The sequence below is a fragment of the Dendrobates tinctorius genome, unplaced genomic scaffold, assembly GCF_039654945.1.
Source record: "Dendrobates tinctorius isolate UK_male_01 unplaced genomic scaffold, ASM3965494v1 ptg000237l, whole genome shotgun sequence".
Lineage (NCBI taxonomy): Eukaryota > Metazoa > Chordata > Amphibia > Anura > Dendrobatidae > Dendrobates > Dendrobates tinctorius.
In genome coordinates, this window is record NW_027361904.1 from 5,075,402 (window position 1) to 5,087,688 (window position 12,287).

Here is a 12,287-nt window from a genome sequence, read left to right on the forward strand (position 1 = left end):
GATCATCTGTGCACTCACTACACGAAGCAGCCAATCACAGATCATCTGTGCACTCACTACACTGAGCAGCCAATCACAGATCACCTGTGCACTCACTACACTGAGCAGCCAATCACAGATCACCTGTGCACTCACTACAGGAAGCAGCCAATCACAGATCAACTGTGCACTCACTACACGAAGCAGCCAATCACAGATCATCTGTGCACTCACTACACTGAGCAGCCAATCACAGATCACCTGTGCACTCACTACACTGAGCAGCCAATCACAGATCACCTGTGTACTCACTACACTGAGCAGCCAATCACAGATCATCTGTGCACTCACTACACGAAGCAGCCAATCACAGATCATCTGTGCACGCACTACACTGAGCAGTCAATCACAGATCACCTGTGCACTCACTACACAGAGCAGCCAATCACAGATCACCTGTGCACTCACTACACTGAGCAGCCAATCACAGATCACCTGTGCACTCACTACACGAAGCAGCCAATCACAGATCACCTGTGCACTCACTACACTGAGCAGCCAATCACAGATCACCTGTGCACTCACTACACTGAGCAGCCAATCACAGATCACCTGTGGACTCACTACACTGAGCAGCCAATCACAGATCACCTGTGGACTCACTACACTGAGCAGCCAATCACAGATCATCTGTGCACTCACTACACGAAGCAGCCAATCACAGATCACCTCTGCACTCACTACACTGAGCAGCCAATCACAGATCAACTGTGCACTCACTACAGGAAGCAGCCAATCACAGATCAACTGTGCACTCACTACACGAAGCAGCCAATCACAGATCAACTGTGCACTCACTACATGAAGCAGCCAATCACAGATCACCTGTGCACTCACTACACTGAGCAGCCAATCACAGATCACCTGTGCACTCACTACACGGAGCAGCCAATCACAGATCATCTATGCACTCACTACACGAAGCAGCCAATCAAAGATCACCTGTGCACTCACTACACTGAGCAGCCAATCACAGATCACCTGTGCACTCACTACACTGAGCAGCCAATCACACATCACCTGTGCACTCACTACACTGAGCAGCCAATCACAGATCATCTATGCATTCACTACACGGAGCAGCCAATCACAGATCACCTGTGCACTCACTACACGAAGCAGCCAATCACAGATCATCTGTGCACTCACTACACTGAGCAGCCAATCACAGATCAACTGTGCACTGTGCACTCACTACACTGAGCAGCCAATCACAGATCAACTGTGCACTCACTACACTGAGCAGCCAATCACAGATCAACTGTGCACTCACTACACTGAGCTGCCAATCACAGATCACCTTGCACTCACTACATGGAGCAGCCAATCACAGATCACCTGTGCACTCACTACACGAAGCAGCCAATCACAGATCAACTGTGCACTCACTACACTGAGCAGCCAATCACAGATCACCTGTGCGCTCACTACACTGAGCAGCCAATCACAGATCACCTGTGCAGTCACTAAACGAAGCAGCCAATCACAGATCACCTGTGCACTCACTACACGAAGCAGCCAATCACAGATCATCTGTGCACTCACTACACTGAGCAGCCAATTACAGATCACCTGTGCACTCACTACACTGAGCAGCCAATCACAGATCACCTGTGCACTCACTACACTGAGCAGCCAATCACAGATCACCTGTGCTCTCACTACACTGAGCAACCAATCACAGATCATCTGTGCACTCACTACACTGAGCAGCCAATCACAGATCACCTGTGCACTCACTACACTGAGCAGCCAATCACAGATCACCTGTGCACTCACTACACTGCGCAGCCAATCACAGATCACCTGTGCTCTCACTACACTGAGCAACCAATCACAGATCACCTGTGCACTCACTACACTGAGCAGCCAATCACAGATCACCTGTGCACTCAGTACACTGAGCAGCCAATCACAGATCAACTGTGCACTCACTACACTGAGCAGCCAATCACAGATCACCTGTGCACTCACTACACTGAGCGGCCAATCACAGATCACCTGTGCACTCACTACACTGAGCGGCCAATCACAGATCACCTGTGCACTCACTACACTGAGCGGCCAATCACAGATCACCTGTGCACTCACTACACGGAGCGGCCAATCACAGATCACGTGTGCACTCACTACACTGAGCGGCCAATCACATATCAACTGTGCACTCACTACATGGAGCGGCCAATCACAGATCACCTGTGCACTCACTACACTGAGCAGCCAATCACAGATCAAATGTGCACTCACTACACTGAGCAGCCAATCACAGATCAACTGTGCAGTCACTACACTGAACAGCCAATCACAGATCAACTGTGCACTCACTACAAGAAGCAGCCAATCACAGATCACCTGTGCACTCATTTCACTGAGCAGCCAATCACAGATCATCTATGCACTCACTACACGGAGCAGCCAATCACAGATCACCTGTGCACTCACTACACTGTGCAGCCAATCACAGATCACGTGTGCACTCACTACACTGAGCAGCCAATCACAGATCACGTGTGCACTCACTACACTGAGCAGCCAATCACAGATCAACTGTGCACTAATAAACACTGAGCAGCCAATCACAGATCAACTGTGCACTCACTACACGAAGCAGCCAATCACAGATCACCTGTGCACTCACTACACGAAGCAGCCAATCACAGATCATCTGTGCACTCACTACACTGAGAAGCCAATCACAGATCACCTGTGCTCTCAATACACTGAGTGGCCAATCACAGATCACCTGTGCACTCACTACACTGAGCAGCCAATCACAGATCATCTGTGCTCTCAATACACTGAGTGGCCAATCACAGATCACCTGTGTACTCACTACAGGAAGCAGCCAATCACAGATCACCTGTGCACTCACTACAGGAAGCAGCCAATCACAGATCACCTGTGCACTCACTACACGGAGCAGCCAATCACAGATCATCTGTGCACTAATAAACACTGAGCAGCCAATCACAGATCAACTGTGCACTCACTACACGAAGCAGCCAATCACAGATCATCTGTGCACTCACTACACTGAGCAGCCAATTACAGATCACCTGTGCACTCACTACACTGAGCAGCCAATCACAGATCACCTGTGCACTCACTACACTGAGCAGCCAATCACAGATCACCTGTGCACTCACTACACTGAGCAGCCAATCACAGATCACCTGTGCACTCACTACACTGAGCAGCCAATCACAGATCAACTGTGCACTCACTACGCGAAGCAGCCAATCACAGATCATCTGTGCACTCACTACACGAAGCAGCCAATCACAGATCATCTGTGCACTCACTACCCTGAGCAGCCAATCACAGATCACCTGTGGACTCACTACACAGAGCAGCCAATCACAGATCACCTGTGCACTCACTACACTGAGCAGCCAATCACAGATTACCTGGGCACTCACTACATTGAGCAGCCAATCACAGATCACCTGTGCACTCACTACACTGAGCAGCTAATCACAGATCACCTGTGCACTCACTACACTGAGCAGCCAATCACAGATCAACTTTGCACTCACTACACTAAGTAGCCAATCACAGATCATCTGTGCACTCACTACACGAAGCAGCCATCACAGATCATCTGTGCACTCACTACACTGAGCAGCTAATCACAGATCACCTGTGCACTCACTACACTGAGCAGCCAATCACAGATCAACTTTGCACTCAATACACGAAGCAGCCAATCACAGATCATCTGTGCACTCACTACACGAAGCAGCCATCACAGATCATCTGTGCACTCACTACACTGAGCAGCCAATCACAGATCACCTGTGCACTCAATACACTGAGCAGCCAATCACAGATCAACTGTGCACTCACTACACTGAGCAGCCAATCACAGATCAACTGTGCACTCACTACACTGAGCAGCCAATCACAGATCACCTGTGCACTCACTACACTGAGCAGCCAATCACATATCACCTGTGCACTCACTACAGGAAGCAGCCAATCACAGATCATCTGTGCACTCACTACACTGAGCAGCCAATCACATATCACCTGTGCACTCACTACACTGAGCAGCCAATCACAGATCAACTGTGCACTCACTACACTGAGCAGCCAATCACAGATCATCTGTGCACTCACTACACTGAGCAGCCAATCACAGATCACCTGTGCACTCATAACACTGAGCAGCCAATCACAGATCACCTGTGCACTCACTACTGGAAGCAGCCAATCACAGATCAACTGTGCACTCACTACACGAAGCAGCCAATCACAGATCATCTGTGCACTCACTACACTGAGCAGCCAATCACAGATCACCTGTGCACTCACTACACTGAGCAGCCAATCACAGATCACCTGTGCACTCACTACATGAAGCAGCCAATCACAGATCATCTGTGCACTCACTACACCGAGCAGTCAATCACAGATCACCTGTGCACTCACTACACCGAGCAGCCAATCACAGATCATCTGTGCACTCACTACACCGAGCAGCCAATCACAGATCACCTGTGCACTCACTACACCGAGCAGCCAATCACAGATCACCTGTGCACTCACTACACCGAGCAGCCAATCACAGATCATCTGTGCACTCACTACACCGAGCAGCCAATCACAGATCACCTGTGCACTCACTACACTGAGCAGCCAATCACAGATCACCTGTGCACTCACTACACTGAGCAGCCAATCACAGATCACCTGTGGACTCACTACACTGAGCAGCCAATCACATATCACCTGTGCACTCACTACAGGAAGCAGCCAATCACAGATCATCTGTGCACTCACTACACTGAGCAGCCAATCACATATCACCTGTGCACTCACTACACTGAGCAGCCAATCACAGATCAACTGTGCACTCACTACACTGAGCAGCCAATCACAGATCATCTGTGCACTCACTACACTGAGCAGCCAATCACAGATCACCTGTGCACTCATAACACTGAGCAGCCAATCACAGATCACCTGTGCACTCACTACAGGAAGCAGCCAATCACAGATCAACTGTGCACTCACTACACGAAGCAGCCAATCACAGATCACCTGTGCACTCACTACACTGAGCAGCCAATCACAGATCACCTGTGGACTCACTACACTGAGCAGCCAATCACATATCACCTGTGCACTCACTACAGGAAGCAGCCAATCACAGATCATCTGTGCACTCACTACACTGAGCAGCCAATCACATATCACCTGTGCACTCACTACACTGAGCAGCCAATCACAGATCAACTGTGCACTCACTACACTGAGCAGCCAATCACAGATCATCTGTGCACTCACTACACTGAGCAGCCAATCACAGATCACCTGTGCACTCATAACACTGAGCAGCCAATCACAGATCACCTGTGCACTCACTACAGGAAGCAGCCAATCACAGATCAACTGTGCACTCACTACACGAAGCAGCCAATCACAGATCATCTGTGCACTCACTACACTGAGCAGCCAATCACAGATCACCTGTGCACTCACTACACTGAGCAGCCAATCACAGATCACCTGTGCACTCACTACATGAAGCAGCCAATCACAGATCATCTGTGCACTCACTACACCGAGCAGTCAATCACAGATCACCTGTGCACTCACTACACCGAGCAGCCAATCACAGATCATCTGTGCACTCACTACACCGAGCAGCCAATCACAGATCACCTGTGCACTCACTACACCGAGCAGCCAATCACAGATCACCTGTGCACTCACTACACCGAGCAGCCAATCACAGATCATCTGTGCACTCACTACACCGAGCAGCCAATCACAGATCACCTGTGCACTCACTACACTGAGCAGCCAATCACAGATCACCTGTGCACTCACTACACTGAGCAGCCAATCACAGATCACCTGTGGACTCACTACACTGAGCAGCCAATCACAGATCACCTGTGGACTCACTACACTGAGCAGCCAATCACAGATCATCTGTGCACTCACTACACGAAGCAGCCAATCACAGATCACCTCTGCACTCACTACACTGAGCAGCCAATCACAGATCAACTGTGCACTCACTACAGGAAGCAGCCAATCACAGATCAACTGTGCACTCACTACACGAAGCAGCCAAACACAGATCAACTGTGCACTCACTACACGAAGCAGCCAATCACAGATCAACTGTGCACTCACTACACGAAGCAGCCAATCACAGATCACCTGTGGACTCACTACACTGAGCAGCCAATCACAGATCATCTGTGCACTCACTACACTGAGCAGCCAATCACAGATCACCTGTGCACTCACTACACTGAGCAGTCAATCACAGATCACCTGTGCACTCACTACAGGAAGCAGCCAATCACAGATCAACTGTGCACTCACTACACGAAGCAGCCAATCACAGATCATCTGTGCACTCACTACACTGAGCAGCCAATCACAGATCACCTGTGCACTCACTACACTGAGCAGCCAATCACAGATCACCTGTGCACTCACTACACTGAGCAGCCAATCACAGATCACCTGTGCACTCACTACACTGAGCAGCCAATCACAGATCATCTGAGCACTCACTACACTGAGCAGTCAATCACAGATCACCTGTGCACTCACTACACGGAGCAGCCAATCACAGATCACCTGTGCACTCACTACACTGAGCAGCCAATCACAGATCATCTGTGCACTCACTACACCGAGCAGCCAATCACAGATCACCTGTGCACTCACTACACTGAGCAGCCAATCACAGATCACCTGTGCACTCACTACACTGAGCAGCCAATCACAGATCACCTGTGGACTCACTTCACTGAGCAGCCAATCACAGATCACCTGAGGACTCACTACACTGAGCAGCCAATCACAGATCATCTGTGCACTCACTACACGAAGCAGCCAATCACAGATCACCTCTGCACTCACTACACTGAGCAGCCAATCACAGATCAACTGTGCACTCACTACAGGAAGCAGCCAATCACAGATCAACTGTGCACTCACTACACAAAGCAGCCAATCACAGATCAACTGTGCACTCACTACACGAAGCAGCCAATTACAGATCACCTGTGCACTCACTACACGGAGCAGCCAATCACAGATCATCTATGCACTCACTACACGGAGCAGCCAATCACAGATCATCTATGCACTCACTACACGAAGCAGCCAATCACAGATCACCTGTGCACTCACTACACTGAGCAGCCAATCACAGATCACCTGTGCACTCACTACACTGAGCAGCCAATCACAGATCACCTGTGCACTCACTACACTGAGCAGCCAATCACAGATCATCTATGCACTCACTACACGGAGCAGCCAATCACAGATCACCTGTGCACTCACTACACGAAGCAGCCAATCACAGATCATCTATGCACTCACTACACTGAGAAGCCAATCACAGATCAACTGTGCACTGTGCAGTCACTACACTGAGCAGCCAATCACAGATCAACTGTGCACTCACTACACTGAGCAGCCAATCACAGATCATCTGTGCACTCACTACACTGAGCAGCAAATCACAGATCAACTGTGCACTCACTACACTGAGCAGCCAATCACAGATCACCTTGCACTCACTACACGGAGCAGCCAATCACAGATCACCTGTGCACTCACTACACGAAGCAGCCAATCACAGATCAACTGTGCACTCACTACACTGAGCAGCCAATCACAGATCACCTGTGCGCTCACTACACTGAGCAGCCAATCACAGATCACCTGTGCGCTCACTACACTGAGCAGCCAATCACAGATCACCTGTGCGCTCACTACACTGAGCAACCAATCACAGATCACCTGTGCGCTCACTACACTGAGCAGCCAATCACAGATCACCTGTGCACTCACTACACTGAGCAGCCAATCACAGATCACCTGTGCACTCATTACACTGAGCAGCCAATCACAGATCAACTGTGCACTCACTACAGGAAGCAGCCAATCACAGATCAACTGTGCACTCACTACACGAAGCAGCCAATCACAGATCACCTGTGCACTCACTACACGGAGCAGCCAGTCACAGATCATCTGTGCACTCACTACACGGAGCAGCCAATCACAGATCATCTGTGCACTCACTACACTGATCAGCCAATCACAGATCATCTGTGCACTCACTACACTGAGCAGCCAATCACAGATCATCTATGCACTCACTACACTGAGCAGCCAATCACAGATCACCTGTGCACTCACTACACTGAGCAGCCAATCACAGATCACCTGTGCACTCACTACACTGAGCAGCCAATCACAGATCACCTGTGCACTCATTACAGGAAGCAGCCAATCACAGATCAACTGTGCACTCACTACACGAAGCAGCCAATCACAGATCATCTGTGCACTCACTACACTGAGCAGCCAATCACAGATCACCTGTGCACTCACTACACTGAGCAGCCAATCACAGATCACCTGTGCACTCACTACACTGAGCAGCCAATCACAGATCATCTGTGCACTCACTACATGAAGCAGCCAATCACAGATCATCTGTGCACTCACTACACCGAGCAGTCAATCACAGATCACCTGTGCACTCACTACACCGAGCAGCCAATCACAGATCATCTGTGCACTCACTACACCGAGCAGCCAATCACAGATCACCTGTGCACTCACTACACCGAGCAGCCAATCACAGATCACCTGTGCACTCACTACACCGAGCAGCCAAACACAGATCATCTGTGCACTCACTACACCGAGCAGCCAATCACAGATCACCTGTGCACTCACTACACTGAGCAGCCAATCACAGATCACCTGTGCACTCACTACACTGAGCAGCCAATCACAGATCACCTGTGGACTCACTACACTGAGCAGCCAATCACAGATCACCTGTGGACTCACTACACTGAGCAGCCAATCACAGATCATCTGTGCACTCACTACACGAAGCAGCCAATCACAGATCACCTCTGCACTCACTACACTGAGCAGCCAATCACAGATCAACTGTGCACTCACTACAGGAAGCAGCCAATCACAGATCAACTGTGCACTCACTACACGAAGCAGCCAAACACAGATCAACTGTGCACTCACTACACGAAGCAGCCAATCACAGATCAACTGTGCACTCACTACACGAAGCAGCCAATCACAGATCACCTGTGGACTCACTACACTGAGCAGCCAATCACAGATTATCTGTGCACTCACTACACTGAGCAGCCAATCACAGATCACCTGTGCACTCACTACACTGAGCAGTCAATCACAGATCACCTGTGCACTCACTACAGGAAGCAGCCAATCACAGATCAACTGTGCACTCACTACACGAAGCAGCCAATCACAGATCATCTGTGCACTCACTACACTGAGCAGCCAATCACAGATCACCTGTGCACTCACTACACTGAGCAGCCAATCACAGATCACCTGTGCACTCACTACACTGAGCAGCCAATCACAGATCATCTGTGCACTCACTACACTGAGCAGTCAATCACAGATCACCTGTGCACTCACTACACGGAGCAGCCAATCACAGATCACCTGTGCACTCACTACACCGAGCAGCCAATCACAGATCATCTGTGCACTCACTACACCGAGCAGCCAATCACAGATCACCTGTGCACTCACTAAACTGAGCAGCCAATCACAGATCACCTGTGCACTCACTACACTGAGCAGCAAATCACAGATCACCTGTGGACTCACTTCACTGAGCAGCCAATCACAGATCACCTGAGGACTCACTACACTGAGCAGCCAATCACAGATAATCTGTGCACTCACTACACGAAGCAGCCAATCACAGATCACCTCTGCACTCACTACACTGAGCAGCCAATCACAGATCAACTGTGCACTCACTACAGGAAGCAGCCAATCACAGATCAACTGTGCACTCACTACACAAAGCAGCCAATCACAGATCAACTGTGCACTCACTACACGAAGCAGCCAATCACAGATCACCTGTGCACTCACTACACTGAGCAGCCAATCACAGATCACCTGTGCACTCAATACACGGAGCAGCCAATCACAGATCATCTATGCACTCACTACACGAAGCAGCCAATCACAGATCACCTGTGCACTCACTACACTGAGCAGCCAATCACAGATCACCTGTGCACTCACTACACTGAGCAGCCAATCACAGATCACCTGTGCACTCACTACACTGAGCAGCCAATCACAGATCATCTATGCACTCACTACACGGAGCAGCCAATCACAGATCACCTGTGCACTCACTACACAAAGCAGCCAATCACAAATCATCTGTGCACTCACTACACTGAGAAGCCAATCACAGATCAACTGTGCACTGTGCAGTCACTACACTGAGCAGCCAATCACAGATCAACTGTGCACTCACTACACTGAGCAGCCAATCACAGATCATCTGTGCACTCACTACACTGAGCAGCCAATCACAGATCAACTGTGCACTCACTACACAGCAGCCAATCACAGATCACCTTGCACTCACTACACGGAGCAGCCAATCACAGATCACCTGTGCACTCACTACACGAAGCAGCCAATCACAGATCAACTGTGCACTCACTACACTGAGCAGCCAATCACAGATCACCTGTGCTCTCACTACACTGATCGGCCAATCACAGATCACCTGTGCACTCACTACACTGAGCGGCCAATCACAGATCACCTGTGCTCTCATTACACTGAGCGGCCAATCACAGATCAACTGTGCACTCACTACACTGAGCAACCAATCACAGATCACCTGTGCACTCACTACACTGAGTAGCCAATCACAGATCACCTGTGCTCTCACTACACTGAGCAACCAATCACAGATCACCTGTGCACTCACTACACTGAGCAGCCAATCACAGATCACCTGTGCACTCACTACACTGAGCAGCCAATCACAGATCACCTGTGCTCTCACTACACTGAGCGGACAATCACAGATCACCTGTGCACTCACTACACTGAGCGGCCAATCACAGATCACCTGTGCTGTCATTACACTGAGCGGCCAATCACAGATCAACTGTGCACTCACTACACTGAGCAACCAATCACAGATCACCTGTGCACTCACTACACTGAGCAGCCAATCACAGATCACCTGTGCACTCACTACACTGAGCAGCCAATCACAGATCACCTGTGCACTCACTACACTGAGCAGCCAATCACAGATCACCTGTGCTCTCACTACACTGAGCAACCAATCACAGATCACCTGTGCACTCACTACACTGAGCAGCCAATCACAGATCACCTGTGCACTCACTACACTGAGCAGCCAATCACAGATCACCTGTGCACTCACTACACTGAGCAGCCAATCACAGATCACCTGTGCACTCACTACACTGAGCAGCCAATCAAAGATCACCTGTGCACTCACTACACTGAGCAGCCAATCAGAGATCACCTGTGCTCTCACTACACTGAGCAACCAATCACAGATCACCTGTGCACTCACTACACTGAGCGGCCAATCACAGATCACCTGTGCACTCACTACACTGAGCGGCCAATCACAGATCACCTGTGCTCTCACTACACTGAGCGGCCAATCACAGATCACCTGTGCACTCACTACAGTGAGCGGCCAATCACAGATCACCTGTGCTCTCATTACACTGAGCGGCCAATCACAGATCAACTGTGCACTCACTACACTGAGCAACCAATCACAGATCACCTGTGCACTCACTACACTGAGCAGCCAATCACAGATCACCTGTGCACTCACTACACTGAGCAGCCAATCACAGATCACCTGTGCACTCACTACACTGAGCAGCCAATCACAGATCACCTGTGCTCTCACTACACTGAGCAACCAATCACAGATCACCTGTGCACTCACTACACTGAGCAGCCAATCACAGATCACCTGTGCACTCACTACACTGAGCAGCCAATCACAGATCACCTGTGCACTCACTACACTGAGCAGCCAATCACAGATCACCTGTGCTCTCACTACACTGAGCAGCCAATCACAGATCACCTGTGCACTCACTACACTGAGCAGCCAATCACAGATCACCTGTGCATTCACTACACTGAGCAGCCAATCACAGATCACCTGTGCTCTCACTACACTGAGCAACCAATCAGAGATCACCTGTGCATTCACTACACTGAGCAGCCAATCACAGATCACCTGTGCACTCACTACACTGAGCAGCCAATCAGAGATCACCTGTGCATTCACTACACTGAGCAGCCAATCACAGATCACCTGTGCACTCACTACACTGAGCAACCAATCACAGATCACCTCTTCACTCACTACACTG